We start from the raw sequence: 18,858 nt of genomic DNA on the forward strand, positions 1-18,858 counted from the left end.
CAATAGTTTCACTATTGAGTAGTTCAACTTAAGAAAGGACCTCAGTGTCCAGTATCTTATCTTGCCAGGTCATCTTCAGAATCTTCCCAAGACAATTCAGATGTAAGTGATTCAATTTCCTGATAAGGCACTGGCATACTGACAGAGTTTCATAGGTATACAGCAATGAGGTCAGCACAAAGGCAATAAAGACTTTCAGTCTGGTAGGCAATCTAACAGCATTTTTCTTTCACTGTTTCCTTCACAGTCTCCCAAACACTGGGATAGCTCTAGTAATGTATGTGTCAACCTTATCATCTATATGTATATCCCTGAAAATGCTGAGATAAGTGAATAAAATTCAAAATTCTTTTCTTTATTGTCGATGATGGTTCCTCATATCAACAGAGTGCTACTGGCAGGAGGAGAATTTCTGGGTTCTTAGTTTTAATTATTTAGCAAAATATTAGCAGAAGTACTAGGCAATCAATTCATACTTTGTTACATATCAGTCTCAGAGGCTGTATTGAGTGCACAATCCTCTGTGAGCAAAAAGTCACACACCAATTCTCCATCCAATTTAGTCCTGGCAAAGTGCCATATAAATGAGGGAAGATTAATTACAATAAGTTAAACTTATTCAAAGAAAAAGTAAAGGAAAAAAAATTTAATGAGAGGAAATATAAAGAGAAGGGACAGTGGAAATAGATGGAGGCAGGTAAGGTCCACTAGCGTGCCAGTGGCACTAAAACCAATAAAAATATAGTGGGAGGTTTCATAGGGCTCTTATCAGTAATTGGAAGGAGGGATAGGGGATTCCAAGATTGTCAAATAGTTATATTTAAACCCATCAATAACAGAAACCCACATTATCAATCTTTGCCTCAGGTCTTACTTTCTTGAGGTGATTGGAAGAATTTCAAGAGATTCTAGAAGGAAATCATCATGTCACATAAAAAGAGTTTTAACAAGCTTTGCTTATTATTTGTAGAGGGAGACCAGGAAATGGCTGAGACGATATCAGAGCCCTATGATCACAGTGGAGAGCACAGGAATTGGGAAAGTGATTGAGTATCCATATTCCAGATCAGATGGGCAGCTAGGTAGTGCAGTGGATAGAGCCTCAGCCCTGGAGTCAGGAGGACCTAAATTCAAATCCAACCTCAGCCATTCAAGAATTGCCTAGTTGTGTGACCTTGGTCAAGTCACTTAACCCCATTTCCTTGCCAAAAAACAAACAAAAAACCCCAACTATATTCCAGATCAGAAGTACTGAATCTTTTAAAATTAAATTTTATTTACCATTTAAGACAAAGAACCATAACAATAATGATTGCCTGCTATCCACAGGACTGGTAAAGTGAAAATATTTTCTCAAAATAAAGGTGGAGTTATTTGGATCAGGGAAGTAGCAATGAGGAACAACTAAATAGGAAAGCTCAACTTAACATTATCATCCCAGAAATAACCTAAAATGAAAGACTAAAGCTGTACACCAGTTTTCATTAAAATATTCAAGTAGTTTAACCTTCCTAAGAATTTTTGCTTTATTAGGCATAAATATTACTATAGCATTTAAGGTGACTTAGCCAAGGTCACACAATTAGTTAATGGCAAAAATGTGGACTATCATTCACTAGCTTTCTCTTTGTTTCCATATGTTCAATAAAGAAAATTCCATATGGTATGGGACAGTTTCCACACATTTAAATTGGTTCCTGAATGTCACAGAAATTAAGAAAGTAGTTCTGTTGACTGTAATTCCCAGATTATTTCCATGGAGAATTCTTGCCCTCCTTTTCTTCTAAATATAAAAAAGAGCTTTATTTGACATTTGTGCTAGTGTATACATTCTGATCCACAGTCTTCTAATTACCACTCCTTGGGGAAGTTTGCAGAATTAACAGAGGTGTTATAATTTCATCATACCATCCCAAAAGGAAATGATTTTTAAATAAATTAAATTTATGAAAGTAAGGTCAAACTTAACTCTCCCTACATAATTTGAAACAATCTCTAAAGATAATTATTTTAAAAAGGAAATTCATAATACTAAGCAGGACAGGAAATGTCAGGAAAGTTGATTCTTTTTTTTTTCTTCTTTTGGGGGGAGGAGGGTTTTGAAGGCAATTGGGTTAAGTGGCTTGCCCAAGGCCATACATTTAGGTGTCTGAGGTCGAATTTAAACTCAGGTCCTCCTGACTCCATGGCTGGTTCCTTATCCATTGTGCCACCTAGCTGCCCCCAGAAAGTTGATTTTTAAGGAAAAACACAATTCCATTAAATAACAGACAAATACCTTAATAATTGATTCATCAAAAATGAAGAAAGTGGTTAAAATTATTGCTTAGTAAGTATCTGCAAAGAAATTGTAAGAGCGAAAATAATTACTTAAGAGAGATAATAAAGAGCATAAATTAGTTAATTAGTCTTCTATAGAGATCATTAAAAATAATATTTAATAATTTTAAGAAAATACATACAATTAAGCTAACATTATAATGGTATGCCCAGATCACAAAAAATATTTATTTGAGTAGACATGATTTCTGTTGCCCCTGCTGCTGCAAACAGAGGGGGAGAGAGAGAGAGAGAGAGAGAGAGAGAGAGAGAGAGAGAGAGAGAGAGACTGAGAGAGAGAGAAAGACTTGATTAGGGCTTTCAGCTATTTCAGTAGAATAAGGAAGGTTTTTGAGGTTAATTCTGAAATCTAACAATACTTCATAACCCAGAGGACATAGGCTTAATCAGGGGGTCTTAAATGTAAATGAATTTCTGACAAATGTAGGTCAAAGACAATGTGGGGAAAGGAAATTCTTTCAAAATAAATCTCTGAGGAATCAGGAAGAATTAGACAAACCTTGCTAAAGAAAAAGAACTTCACATCACAAATTATCCCATTTTTTTCTTTAGCAAACAAAACCAAAAGTAGATTAAAGACAATGTTTGGCACAGATTCTTGCAGTGGTTTAATGTAACTGTCATTATGTAGCCTGAGAGTGCCCAATAAAAATCATCTTGATAAGGTGTAGACTACAAAGACACCAACATTAAAAGGATGCTGAACTCCTTAGTGGACCCAGGAGACACAATCCTAAAATGCTTATTTGAATTACTTACTGATTGCTAATACTGAAGAGGGAAATTAATACTAAAACAGTGCAATAACAAAATTAGAGATGGATGACTTAAGATTCATTTAAAAAGTAATCAACTTTGGGGTTTACTTTTAGAACCCTGGCTATTAAGGGAAAAAATGAAGAAAGAATATTCTTCTATTACTTCATTGCATCTCTGTTTCCATACATAGAAAACAACTTCTGCAACAAAATCACTACCTAAGGAAAATTATTCCACAAGCTATTACCTTATTTATCCAGTCTAAGGAAAATATTTTTAATGAACAGATTGCCTTTATATATGTCACTGGATTTCTACCATTTTACAAATGGAAGGTAAAAGGAAAATGTTGCAAAAGAAAAGGTAATATGTGATAACTAAAAGACAATTAGTCTTGAAATCAGAAAATCTTGGTACAAAACCTGATTGTGAAGTTTATTACCTAAAAGTCTAGTACATGTGTGTTGACAATATTCTAATATATTTATATTTCAATATCTTCTATTAGATATTTTGCATAGTATAGTGAAAAGGAGTCAGAATGAGAATCTGTAGAATTGCAATCTTTTTTGGTCAGCTAGTGACAAGAAATAGTTCCTCATGTAATTATATTTGAACTGGCTTTGCTCTTCATTTGGCCAACTGGAAAAAGTAATGATAATTAATAGAAAATTCACCCAATCAAAAAAGGAATTAATGATTTTCTAGAAACAGTATGGAAGAGTAGATAGAGAACTGGCTTGTTAGCACACAAAGTCTACCTGTGACATATACTGGCAATGGGACCCAAATATGAGCAAAAGGGAATATTCTGCATTCATACTTTTGTAAGCTTTTATATTTTATATTTTTCAACCACCCTCCCTTCTTTTCCTTCTCCCCATGGTGGTGAACAATCTTATATCGATTTTATATGTTCAAGCATGTTTAATATATTTGCATATTAGTCATGTTGTGAAAGATAAATTAGAATTAAGAGTAACAATCTTGAAAAAGTAACCAAAATATAAAACAAATTTTAAAAAGTGAACGTAATATAATTTGTTTTGCATTCTCTCTCCATGCTTATGTTTTTCTCTAGATGTGAATGACACTCTGTAAAACAGATTTCTCAGGATAGTCCTTAATTACTGAACTGCTGAGAGGAAATGCATTCATCATATTGAATCAACCCACAATGTTGCTGTTAATGTGCAAAATGTTCTGCTGATTCTGATCACTTATATTAGTATCCTTTCATGTAAGAAATTCCAGATTATTTTAAAATCTCATGATTTTTACAAAACAACAATACTGCATCACATTCATAAACCATAAGTTGTTCAACTATTTCTAAATTAATAGACATTTCCGATTTCCAAATTCCAATGTTTTGTCAGTTCGAAAGGAGTTGCTATAAATATTTTGGTACATGTGGATAGTTTCCCCTTTTTTTTGATTTCTTCATTATATAGACTTAGTAGTGGTTTTACTGCCTCAAAAGATATGCGTAGTTTTTTTTTTTTTGTTTATTACACATACATCTAAATTTCTCTCTACAATGTTTAGATCAGTTTATAACTTCACTAACAGTGCATAAGTGTACCAGTTATCCAGGATTTTTACTTATTTCTTAATCATGATCATTTTGCTTTTTTTGTCATTTTAGCCACTCTAATAGGTGTGAGTAGGTACCTCAGTTGTTTTCATTTGTATTTCTCTAATCAATAATGATTTGAAACATTATCATGGAACTATAGATAATTTTTATTTCTTCACTTAAAACTGTTCAAATTACTTGACTATTTATCAATTGTGGAATGAGTTGTATTCTTATAAATTTGACAGTTTTCTATATATTTTAAAAATGAGTCCATTATCAAAAAGCTAGTTATGAACATTGCTTCCCAACTTCCTGTATTCTTTCTCATCATGATTGCATTGGATTTTTTTGTGCAGAAACATTAATTTATTGTAAAATTTATCCATTTTATAATTTATTAAGTCTTCCATCACTTGTAGGATCATAAACATCTTCCCATTCCATAAATCTGACAGAGTATTCCTTGATGTCCTAATTGAAGTCCTATACTCAGTTTGACCATAAATTGTTATTGGGTGAGAGTTGTTGGTCCATGCCTATCTATTGCCATACTATTTTCCAGTTTTCTCATCAGTTTGGCAAACAGTGAGTTTTTATCTGGAATAAGTTGAAGTCTTTGGGTTTATCAAAGAGCAGATTAGTAGAGTTATTTATTATTGCTTCTTTTGTACCAATCTATTTAACTAATTCATTTCTCTGTTTCTTAGCCAGTACCAGAGAGTTTGGATGACTGTCACTTGATAATATAATTTCCAATCTGGTATGGGATCCTTCCTTTGCATTTTTTTTTTTCATTTATTCCCTTGATATTCTTGACTTCTTGTTTCACAAGATGGATTTTGTTACTATTTTTTTTAACTCTGTAAATAGTGTTTTTGGTAGTGTGATTGGTATTGAACCAAATAAGTAATTTAATTTAGGTAGAATGGTCATTTGTATTTTATTAGCTCCACCTACCTATGAGTATTTAACAGGTTTCCAGTTTTTGAAATCTGAATTTATTTGTCTAAAAAGTGTTATGTGGGGCGGCTAGGTGGCATAGTGGATAAAGCACCAGCCTTGGAGTCAGGATTACCTGGGTTCAAATCCTGTCTCAGACACTTAATAATGACCTAGCTGTGTGGCCTTGGGCAAGCCACTTAACCGCATTTGCCTTGCAAAAAACCTAAAAAAAGTGTTATGAAATTGTGTTTATACCAATAATGGGTTTCTCTTGGGAGGTAAATTCTCAAGTATTTTTTGTTGTCTGCAATTACTTTAAATGGAATTTCTCTTTCTATCTCTTGCTGTTTGCATTTGTTGGTCATATGTAGAAAGGCTGGTGATTTTTGTGGGTATATTTTATATTTTTATTTTTTATATATTTATATTTTATTTATATATATATATTTATATATATATTTATATATATTTATATTTTATATATATTTATATTTTATTTATTATTTGATTGATTCAAATAGTTTTTTAGTTTATTGTCTGGGATTCTATACTTACACCATAATGTCATCTGCAGAGAGTGAGTTTTGTTTTTAAATCAACTATTCTAATTTCTTTTAATTTATTTTTCTTTTCTTACTGCTAATGCTAACATTTCTAAATCAAAATAGAATATTAGTAGGGAACAGAAGGAATTTGGCAGAACTCCTACACCAGTTTTTATCAAATAGTTTATACAGAGTTCCAAATAATTGTCCATTGAATATTAGGTAGAATTTACATTTCAATATATCTAGACCCAGATAATTTTTCTTAGTGTATTTAATTGATCGCTGGTTCAATTTCTTTTACTGAAATGGGGTTATTTAGGCCTCTTATATCATTTCTATCAATCTGAGCAATACATATTTTAAAATATTCATCTAATTCACTTAAAAGATCAGAATTGTTCCTCAATTGATAATCAATGTTTATGAATGGAAATCTTTCAAATGAAATTAAAACTATATATAATTGATTTCCAGACAAGATTGTGGAGAGAAGACAGGTCCTCTGCTAAGGTTTCCGGATTTACCTCATAAACAGTATGAAACAAACCTCTTAATGGAAGTCCTCTAGACAAACCCAGAAACGGAAGCTAGAAAAACAATACTTACCTCAACGTCTGTCTTTGGGGATCAGGGTTGTGGACAGTGTAGAGTGTAGACAGCCAGTGGGGGAGGAATGAGAGCCAGGCTAATCTCAGATAAACCCTGGGAACTTTCCCTATGGGAAGCACATTGCTTTGTGAAGCACTTCTCTGTGGGAAATACTTTGCTCTGAGAAACAACCAGAGAGTGGAGGCATGTCCATGGAACTAATAATCTGGGACTTACAGAAAGGGCTGAAGGGGAGGTTTCAACCTCTATCACCCCCTACTGGCACAGGGTGAAATATTACATTCAGTGAGAAAAGCCTCCAGCATGCCCTGCTGGGAAGCTGGAGATAGTACAATCAATGAGTAAAGCCTCTAGGGATCTCAATACCAAAGGTTTGTGAACCGGGCCCTCCCCCAACACAAGATGTTAGATAAATGAAGAAAGGACAACAGAAAGGGAGGAGCCTTAGAAAAATTCCTAGAAGGAAAAGACTCTAATTCAGAAAGACATATAACTCCTATGGAGAATATAATTTGGTCTCCAGCACAGGATTCCTTGAAGAAATAAAGAAGGAGTTCAAAAATCTTTTGGAAAATTATGAAATGAAGTCCAAGAAAAAATTAACACCCTGCAACAAAAGAAAACAAATCCTTGGAAAATACAATTGGACCAAGGCAAAAAAGAAAATAATTCCCTCAAAACCTCAAATACTCAAAGGGAAAATTCTTACAAAATTAGAATTGACCCATTGCAAAAGGAGATGCAAAAGGTAAATGAAGACAATTCTTCCCCCACAAAAAAGGAGTGGACTCTATGGAAACCAATGACTTCAGGACACAACATGAATTCGCTAAACAAACTCAAAAAACTGAAAAAAATAGAAGAAAATGTTAAATACATCATCAACAAAACCACTGAAATTGAGAATAGATCAATAAAAGATAGCCTCAAAATTGTTGGTCTTCTGAAAACATTGAAGAGAAAAAAAGCCTGGACACAATATCACAGGATTTAGTGCTGGAAAACTGCCCTGATATCATGGAAACAGAGGGCAAAATATTTATTCAAAAATATATCTATCCCCTCTGGAAAGGGATCACAAACTGAAAACACCAAGGAATATTGTAGCCAAATTTCAGAACTATCAGATAAAAGAGAAAATCCTGAAAGCAGACAGATAGAAAGAGTAAATCCTGACTAATATTAAGGATTCCACAGGACCTGGAAACATCAACATTAAGGGTTCAAAGGGCCTGACATGCAGTATTCTGAAAAGTAAGAGAGCTTGAAATGCAGCCAAGAATCCACTATCCACCAAAGTTGAGCCTTGTGTTCCAGTGCAAAAGATGGATATTTAATGATATGGTAGACTTCCAACTTTTCCTGATGAAAAGACCAAAGCTTAAAAAAAAAGTTGGACTTCAAACGGGAGACTCAAGAGACAAAGGAAAAGGTAAATTTTTAAAAGAGGGGAGGGGAAGGGGAAAACCTGCTATGAAATAAGATGTAACTGGCAATATCCCTACTTGGAAGAAAGACTTTAATAACTCCCAAGAATGGTAAATCTATTAGAAACAATTTAATTAACCAGAAGAGATGCATATGCATGACTTATTTGAGAAACTGTTATCCAAAAAGATAGAACTGGATATATTTTTACCTGGGAGAAAGACTCTAATAACTCTCAACAACTGTAATTCTAGTAGAGCAAATAGTCATAAGTGATGGACACTTAAGAACTTTCTTTTACTCAGATAGAATGATTTAAAAACAATACTTCCGTAAAAGGGGGGTCAATAAAGAGATGGGTGGATAGAGGAGACTTAATGGGGGTAAATCTCATTACTTTAAGCATTAAGAGGTACAAATGACATATTGCATTAGAGGGAAAGAGAGAAGAGGTGAGAACTGTCTGAATCTTACTCTCATCAAATTGGCTTTAAGTTAACATACATATACTCAGTTAAGTTAACAAACTTATCTTACCTTCAAAGTATTAAAAGGGGAAAAGGGGAAGGGCAAGAAAGGAGAGGGAGGTTGTATATATGAGGGCAAACACACTGAAGGTGGTTGTATTCAGAAACACAATGGGGAATATGGATAAAGGAAAAACATGGGAAAAATACAAAAAGAATGAAGGTAGAATGGAGTGCACCTAAGAGTTAGAAATTATAACATTGAATGTGAATGGGATGAACTTTCCCTTAAAATGTAAGTGAATAGAAGAGTGCATTATAAAACAGAATACTACATATGCTGCTTACAAGAAACTCATATGAAGCAGAGAGATACATATAGAGTAAAGATACAAGATTAGAGGAAAATATATTTTTCTTTAGCTGAAGTGAAAAAATGACTAGAAATCCTTGTCTCACAAAAAGCAGTTGCAACAATAGATAGTGTTAAAAGGCAGAAGAAATAAATCTACACCAGTGGAAAAGACTAGGTGTAAAAGCAGGAGATGATTATAGTAATCTGCTGTTTGATAAACCCAAAGAGTCTTGCCATTGGGATAAAAACTCCCTCTTTGATAAAAATTGCTGGGATAATTGGAAGTTAGCATGGAAGAAACTTAGATTAGACCAACAGCTCACACCCTTTACCATGATAAGATCCAAATGGTTACAGGACATAGACATAAAAACAATACTATAAGCAAATTAGAAGATCAAGGACAAGTCTACCTGTCAGATCTATGGAAAGGGGAGCAGTTTATGAATAAAGAGGGGTTGGAGAACATCACCAAAAACCAATTAGATGATTTCAATTACATTAAACTAAAAAGCTTTTGCACAGATAAAAACCAATGTAACCAAGATCAACAGAAATGTACTAAATTGGGAAACAATCTTTACAACTAATGACTCTGACAAAGGACTCATTTCTAAAATATATAGAGACCTGAGTCATATTTTTAAAACAAAAAGCCATTCCCCAATTGACAAATGGTCAAATGATATGCAAAGACAATTTACAGATAAGGAGATCAAAGCAATCCATAGCCATATAAAAAAAAGCTCTAAATCATTAATTATTAGAGAAATGCAAATTAAAGCTTCAGTGAGGCACTACCTAACACCTCTCAGATTGGTCAATATGACCAGGAAGGATAATGTTCATTGTTGGAAGGGTTGTGGGAAATCTGGGACATTATTACACTGTTGGTGGAGCTGTGAACTCATCCAACCCTTCTGGAGAGCTATTTGGAACTATTCCCAAATGGCAACAAAAATGTGCATACCCTTTCACCCAGCAAAACGACTACTGCATCTATATCCTGAAGAGATGATGAAAAAGGGTTAAAGCATTACTTGTACGAAAATATTTATAGCAGCCCTATTTGTGGTGGCAAAGAATTGGAAATGAAGTAAATGTCCTTCAATTGGGGAATAGCTTAGCAAACTGTGGTATATGTATGTCATGCAACACTATTGTTCTATTAGGAAGCAGGAGTGTCAGGATTTCAGGGAAGCCTAGAGGGATTTGCATGAACTGATGCTGAGTGAGATGAGCAGAACCAGAAAAACACTGTACACCCTAACAGCAACATGGGAGTGATGTTCAAGCTTGAAGGACTTGCTCATTCCCTCAGTGCAACAATCGGGAATAATTTTGGGCTGTCTGCAAAGGAGAGTACCATCTGTATTCAGATAAAGAGCTGTGGAGTTTGAACAAAGTGCCAGGACTATTCCCTTTAATTTAGAAAAAAACAGATATTTTATTGTCTGATCTTGTTACCTCTTGGACTTCTCTTGTTTAAAGATATGATTTCTCTCTCATCACACCCAATTTGGATCAAGGTATAACATGGAAACAAAGTAAAGACTGACAGAGTGCTTTCTGTGGGGTGGGTTGGGGGGAGGGAAGCAAGATTGGGGGGAATAATTGTAAACCACAAATAATATCTTTTATAAAAATAAATTTAAAAAAAGATCCAAAAATAATAAAGAAAAATACAACCTCCTATGCACCCAGTGGATAGCATATAAATTCTTAGAGGAGAAGTTGAAGGAATTATAGGAAGGGTTAGACAGCAAAACCCTCATATTGGCAGACCTCAACCTCCCACTCTCAGATTTAGATAAATCTAATTATAAAATAAACAAGAAAAAAATTATGGAGGTAAATAGATTGATAGTAAAGCTAAATATGATAGACTTATGGATGAAATTGAATAGAGTTAGAAAGGAATACACTTTTTTCTCTAGTACATGATATTTACACAAAAAACCGACCATGAGCTAGGCCATAAAAAAGTAATGATCAATTGCAGAAAGACAAAAATAGTGAATACATCTTTCTCATATCATAATGCAATAAAAATAATATTCAATATGGGGAAGGGAATATATAGACCCATAACTAACTGGAAACTAAATAACCTCATTTTAAAGAAAGAATGGATCAAACAAAAAAATTATAGAAAATAATATTTATTTTATCCTAGATAATGGCAATAATGAAAAAACTTAACAAAACCTTTGGGTTACGTTCAATGCAATTGTCAGGGCTATATATTATATCTTTAAATGCTTATATGAATAAATTAGAGAAAAAGGAAATAAGTGAATTAAATATACAACTAAAATAATTAGAGAAAGAACAAATTGAAAACCCCCAGTTAAATATCAAATTAGAAATTCTAAAAATTAAAGGACAAATTAATAAAATAAAAAACAAGAAAAATATTGAAGTAATAAATAAAACCACATGCAGGTTTTATGAAAAAAATAATAAAATTGATAAGCTTCTGGTCAATTTGATTAAAAAAAGAAAGAACAAAACCAAATTGCTAGTATCATAAATGAAACAGTTGAATTCGCCACCAATGAGGAGGAAATTAAAGAAATAATTCTGAATTATTTTGCCCAACTCTATGTCAATGAAGTTGATAATCTAAAAGAAATGAAAGAATATTTACAAAAAATATATAAGTTTGATAGGTTAAATAAAGAAGAAATTAAATACCAAATGAACCCTAACTCAAAAAAAAAAAAGAAATTCAACAAGGCATTATTGAACTCCCTAGGAATAAAATCAACAGCACAGTGGATAAAGCACTGGCCCTGGAGTCAGGAGTACCTGGGTTTTAATCCAGTCTCAGACATTTAATAATTACCTAGCTGTGTGACCTTGCACAAATCACTTAACCCCATTTGTCTTGAAAAAAAACTAAAAAAGAAAAAGAATAAAATCTCCTGGACCAGATGGATTCAGAAGTGAATTCCATCAAACATTTAAGGAACAACTGGTACCAATCCTATATAAACTCTCTGGAAAAATGCTTGAAGGTGGAACTCTTTCTAACTCTTTCTATGACACCAATATGGTACTGATACCTAAACCAGGAAGAGTTAAAACAAAGAAAGAATATTATAGACCTATCTCCCTGATGAATATAGATGCTAAAATCTTAAATAAAATCTTAGGAAAATGACTACAACCAATTATCATTAGGATAATACATTATGATCAAGTAGGATTTATCCCAGGAATGCAGGGTTGGTTCAATATTAGGAAAACTGTCAATGTCATTAATTATTTCAATAAAATAAAAACCTAGCATGAATCATATGATTATATCAATAGATGCTGAAAAAGTTTTTGACAAAATACAGCACCCATTTAAAATAAAAACACTAAAGAGCCTAGGAATAAATGGATTGTTCCTTAGAACAATTAAACAGTATCTATGTGAAACCATCAACAAGCATTATATGCAACAGGAATAGGCTAGAGGCATTCACAATAAGATCAGGGGTGAAACAAGAATGCCTATCATCACCACTACTATTCAATATTGTATTAGAAATGTTATCTTCAGAAATAAAAGAAGAAAAAAATTGAAGGAATTAGAATACAGAAGGAAGAGAAAAAACTCTCACTCTTTGCAGAGGACATGTTGGTATACCAAGAGAATCCCAAAAAATCATCTAAAAACTACTAGAAATAATTTTCAACTTTAGCAAATTCACAGGATATAAAATAAACTCCCATAAATCCTCAATATATATATATATATATATATATATATATATATATATATATATATATATATATATTTAGCAAAATGCAGCAGAAAGAGCCGGAAAGAGAAATCCCATTCAAAGTAACAACAGAAAATATAAAATAATTGGGAGTCTACCTCTCAAGGCAAACTCAGAAACTTTTTGAATACAATGATAAACCACTTCTCACACAAATAAAAACAGATTTAAATAACTGGACAAATATCAACTGCTCATTGATAGGCTGAGCAAATATAATAAAACTTACAATTGTACCAAAATTAAATTACTTGTTTAGTGCTCTAGCAACCAAAATTTCAAAAAAATTACTTCAAGGATTTAGAAAAAAAATTGTAATTTCATGTTGGGAAATAAAAAATCTAGAGGCTCCTTGGATTTAATGAAAAAGGTGTAAAAGAAAGAGGATTAGCCCTACCAAATCTAAAATTATATTATTAAGCATCAGTCATAAAACTCTCTCATATTAGCTAAGAAAGAGAGTGGTGGATCAGTGGAATAAATTAGGTGCAGTAGCAGGAAGTGCTTATAGTAATTTGCTGTTTGAAAATCCAAAGAATTCAGCTATTGGGATAAAAACTCTCTCTTCAATAAAACTTTTGGGAAAATTCAAAGTTATTATTGAATAAACTTTGATTAGACCAACACCTCACAACCTATACTAAGATAAGATCAAGATGGATACAGGTTATAGATAATAACAAACTATATAAGCAATCTAGAACATCAAGGAGTAGTTTACCTGTCAGATCTATGGAAAGTGGAGTAGTTTATGACTAAGGAAGAGATGAAGAACATCACCAAAAACAAACTAGATGATTTCTATTATATTAAATTAAAAATATTTTGCACAGACAAAACCACTGTAATGAAGATCAAAAGAAATGTATCAAATTGGGAAACACTTTTTCCAACTAGTGTTTCTGACAAAAAACTCATCTCTAAATTACACGAATTTAAAAAAAAAAAGACAAGACAAATGGTCAAAGGATATGCAAAGGCAATTTGCAGATGAGGAAATAAAAACAATCCATAATCATCTGAAAAATTGCTCTAAATAACTAATTATTAGAGAAATGCAAATTAAAACATCTCTGAGGTACAATCTCACACCTCTCAGATTAGCCAATATGACTAGAAAGGACAATGATCAATGTTTGAAAGGATGTGGGGAATCTGGGACTATAATTGGAATTGTAAACTCATCCAAACTTTCTGGAAAGTAATTTGGAATTATGCCCAAAGGGCAATAAAATGTGCATATGCTTTGATTCAGCAATACCACTACTGGGTCTATACTCTGAAGAGATTATGAAAAAGGGGTAAAAATATCACCTGTACAAAAATGTTCATAGCAACTCTGTTTGTGGTGGCAAAGAAATGGAAACTGAGGCAATGTTCATCAATTGGGGAATGGCTTAACAAATTGTGGCATATGTATGTGATGGAACACTGTTGTTCTATTAGAAACCAGGAGGGATGGGAATTCAGGGAAGCCTGGAAGTATTTGCCTGAACTGATGCTCAGTGAGATGAACAGAACCAGAAGAACATTACACACCCTAACAGAAACATGGGAGTGATGATCAACCTTACTGAATTTGCTCATATCAACAGGGAAGCAAGCAGGCGCAATTTAGGGGTGTCTGTGATGGAGAATGCCATCTTTATCCTGAGAAAGAATTGTGGAGTTTGAGCAAGGACCAAAGCCTATTACCTTTAACGTTAAAAAAGTCTTATTATATAATTCTGCTATATCACATACTATATGTTTCTTCTTTAAGGATATAATTTTTCTCTCTCATCACATTCAACGTAGATCAATCAGTGATGTAAAGACTAGCAAAACTGCCTTCTGTGGATGGTGGGGGGAGGGAAGTAAGAGGGGGAAAAATTGTAAAGCTCAAAATTAATAAAAACTTTCTAAAATTAAAAATAAAGAAAGAAATATAACCTTATCTTCCTTACACTCATCCCTTTGTCCTGGTGGAATTCATTGATCAGGTGTATTATGAAGATTCAATCATTCAATAAGTCCTTAACTTAAACCTTGCAATGTGCCCAATTTTTCATTCAAAATAATTCATCAAAGAATGAGTACTAATTTAATTAAATAGGAATCAGATTCAATTTGGAGCATCCTATTTAGCAAACAATATTTTTCACCAGTAGAAAATTGCCATCTATTTTTGCAAAATTTTGAAATGTATGGAGAAAGGAATAAGGAATGTAAGCCAAATTTAAGGAAAATTAATGTCTTCTCATCATTCTCAATGGAAAAAAATGAAGCAAGCTTGAGCAGAAATTGACAAGGCATCTTAACTGTTCAGGAGTGAATTGGGGTAAATCCTTAACCCTAACTTGTGCTCCTGTCAACTTCAATAAGAAAGGTAGAAACATAACAAGAGGAACTATTATTTATCTTTATTGTGCTACACTTGATATTGATCGTAGTTACATTTTTAAAAGGATGAATAATTTTTAAATGTTTGCATTTATTTCTTTACATCGAAGATTTTAATTTCTGAGTAGTATGTTTAACAGGCCCATATATTTCCCATATGCAAAATTTGTAACATGTATAATAAAGGATATGAACTGAAAAAATATATAATCATACGAATAAATGTTCTAAATAATTATAGATTAGAGAAATTCAAATTAAAACAACAATGGTGTGTCACCTCACACCTATCACATTGGCCAAGATCAGAATAAGAGAATATGATCTATATTATTCTAGGTTTGATGGGGGGTAGGGTGGGGAGCGTACACTTATGCATTGCTGGTGAAATTGTGAATGGATCTCACCATTCCAGAGATCAGTATTGAACTATGTTTAAAGAGATATAAAGATATTCATCCCCATTGAGCCAGCAATTGTAATTCTAGCCCTATATCCAGACGAAATCATAAAAAAATTGGAAAGTCCTACATGTTCCAAAATATTCATAGCAGATTTTTTGTAGCAGCAAAGAATTAGGAAATTGAGATGATAACTATCAATTGAGGAATAGTTAAGCAAGTTATGATACTAGAATACTATGGAATATTATTGTTCTAAAAGAAGCTGTAAATGGTTCTCTAGGGAACCATGGAATGACTTACAGGATCTGATGCTGAACTAATAGAAGAATGAACACATTAACAACAACGTGAGATGGTCAACCTTGATGTAAGCAGATCATCTCAGCAGTTCGGAGAGCTAGGACAACACTATTAGACCAGCTGTGGACAATGTTATCCTCATCCAGAGAAAGAAAAACAAAACAAAACAAAACAAAACAAACATATAATAAAACCCAAAGATGAACACTTTATAATGTAAGTATCTCTTATTGTCCTCTGTCCCTTAACCCTTATTAGTCATATCAAAAATGACTAACCTTTAAACATGTATTTTCCAAAATATGTATATATTTTTGGGTTTTCTTTTTGTTTTCCAAGGCAAATGGGAATAAGTGGCTCCCCCAAGGCCACACAGCCAGGTAATTATTAAATGTCTGAGGCTGGATTTGAACTCAGGTATTCCTGACTCCAGGGCCAGTGCTGTGTACACTGTGCCACCTAACCACCCCACTTTTAATTTTTGATACAGGAAAACTAGTTTTCTTTAATCATATAAAACTGAGATTTATCAATTTTGTTGTTTACTTTTCTTGAAACCAACTCACTTTTATTTATTTGTTCAATAGTTTTTTACTTTCAATTTTAATAATTCCTTCTTTAATTATCATTATTTCTAATTTTCCTATTTAATTGGGATTTTAAATTTGGTCTTTATTGTATTTTTTTCATTGCATGTCCAATTAATTGATTTCCTCTTTCTCTATTTTATTCATTTAGCATTTAGAGAAATTCAATTTTCCTTAATAATTGCTTTGGCTACATCCTGTAAGGTTTAGTATAATTTTTCATCATTTTCATTGTTTTAGATGAAATTATTGACTATTTCTTTGTTTTTTTGTTTTACTCTTTCATTTTTAAGACTGAATTATTTAGTTTCCAATTAAGTTTTAATTTCTCTTTCTAGGGGTCATAATTATATAAATTTTTATAATAATCTAAAAAACAACTTCCATTCCTATAGAAAAAACACTAGGAAAAATAGGAATGAATGGTGTTTTCCTTAAAATGATAAATAGCTATCTAAAACAGTAAACAAAAATTAAGTGCACTGGGCATAAGCTTAAAGCCTTCTCAGTAAGATAGGAGTGAGACAAGTATACTATTTATCACCACTATTATTCCATTTTGTAATAGTAATGTTAAATTAAGGATTAAAAGAAGAAAAAAAATAATGGAATTAGAATAGGCAAGGAGGAAACAAAACTATCACTTCACAGATGATATGTTGATATACTTAAGGAAACCTAGAGAAGCTACTAAATATGTATTTGAAAAGATTCATAATAGTCAAATAGTCAGATAAAAAATAAACTCATAATTACTTCTACAAATATAAGCAAAAAACTCAATGGGAAGAGATGGAAAGAAAAATTCCATTCAAAATAGTTATAGAAAATTTAAAATGTTTAGGAGTCTAACAGATAATACAGACTTCAGTATTATATTAATATAATTATAGAACACTTTTCACACAAATAAATTGAGAATTTCACAAATCACAAAATAGCAATTTCTAATGGGCAGACCAAGCTAAAGTAATTTGAAAAAATGATAATTTTAACTAAATCATTCTACTTATTAAATCCCATTACAATCAAACTACCCTCTATTTTTTTTATTTAGTTAGAAAATGTAAGAATAAAAATAATATGAAGGGGAAAAACATGAAGAATATCAAGAAAATTACTGGAAGAAAAAAATGCAAAGGAACTTTCCTTTGCTAAGGCCTAGACACATTATATCTAAAACTATATTATACATCTACACTAAAACTGACTAGGACAAAAAAAATTAAAATCTAATGAAAAAAGCAGAAATAATAAAGACTTCTCAGACTGTGATATAATTGAAAGTGGCATGTAATAAAGGGCAATGGAAAGATAACCAAAGAACTATTTGCAATTTAAATAACTTTATCTTATATATTGGGTGGATCAAATGGCAAATAAGAGAATTAATCAGTAATTATATGCTAGAAAATAATAATAATGAGAATTCATATCAAAATTTATGGGATTCAGTCAAGGCAGTTTTGAGGGGAAACTTTATATCTCTAAATGCCTATATGAATAACATAGAGAAAGAAGAAATTAATGAATTGAGTATGCAACTAAATAAACAAGAAAAAGAAAAAAATAAAGATATACAATTAAATACCAATACAGAAATTCTGAACATCAAGGGAGACAAAAATAAAATTGAAAACCAGAAAACGATTGATTGCATAAATAAAACTGAGAATTGGCTTATGAAAAAGCCAATAAAATCGACAAAACTTTGCTTAATCTGTTTTTTAAAAAGACAGAAGATAACCAAATTACCTGCATCAAAAATGAAAAGGGTGAAGTAGCTGCCAATGAGGACGAAATTAAAGAGATAATTCTCAAATACTTTACCAAACTGAATGACAACAAATTGGATAACCTGATTGAAATGGATGAATATTTCCAAAAGTACACAAATTAACAAATAAGAAAATTAATTACTTAAATAAATCCATTTTAGAAAAAGAATTTGAAGATACCATCAATAAACTCCCTAAGAAAAGGTCTCCAGGTCGAGATAGATTTACAAGTGAATTTTACCAAACATTTAAGGAAAAATTAATTCCTTTTATATATAAACTATTAAAAAATTAAGAGAGGAAGGTGTTCTACCAAAATGCTTTTATGACATAAATATGGTACTGATTCCAAACCAGAAAGAACCAAAACAGACAATGAAAATTTTGGACCAATTTCCCTAATGGATATTGATGCAAAGACCTGAAATAAAATTATAGCAAAGAGATTACAGCAAGTTATCATTTGACGTTTTAGCAATGAGACTACAGCAAGTCATTAGAATAATATAGCATGATTAGGTAGGTTTATACCATGTAGGCTGAGTTGGTTCAACATTAGGAAAAAACTCAATATAATTAAACTTTTCAATAGTAAAACCAG

This window comes from Macrotis lagotis, chromosome 1 (genome assembly GCF_037893015.1).
Source record: "Macrotis lagotis isolate mMagLag1 chromosome 1, bilby.v1.9.chrom.fasta, whole genome shotgun sequence".
Lineage (NCBI taxonomy): Eukaryota > Metazoa > Chordata > Mammalia > Peramelemorphia > Peramelidae > Macrotis > Macrotis lagotis.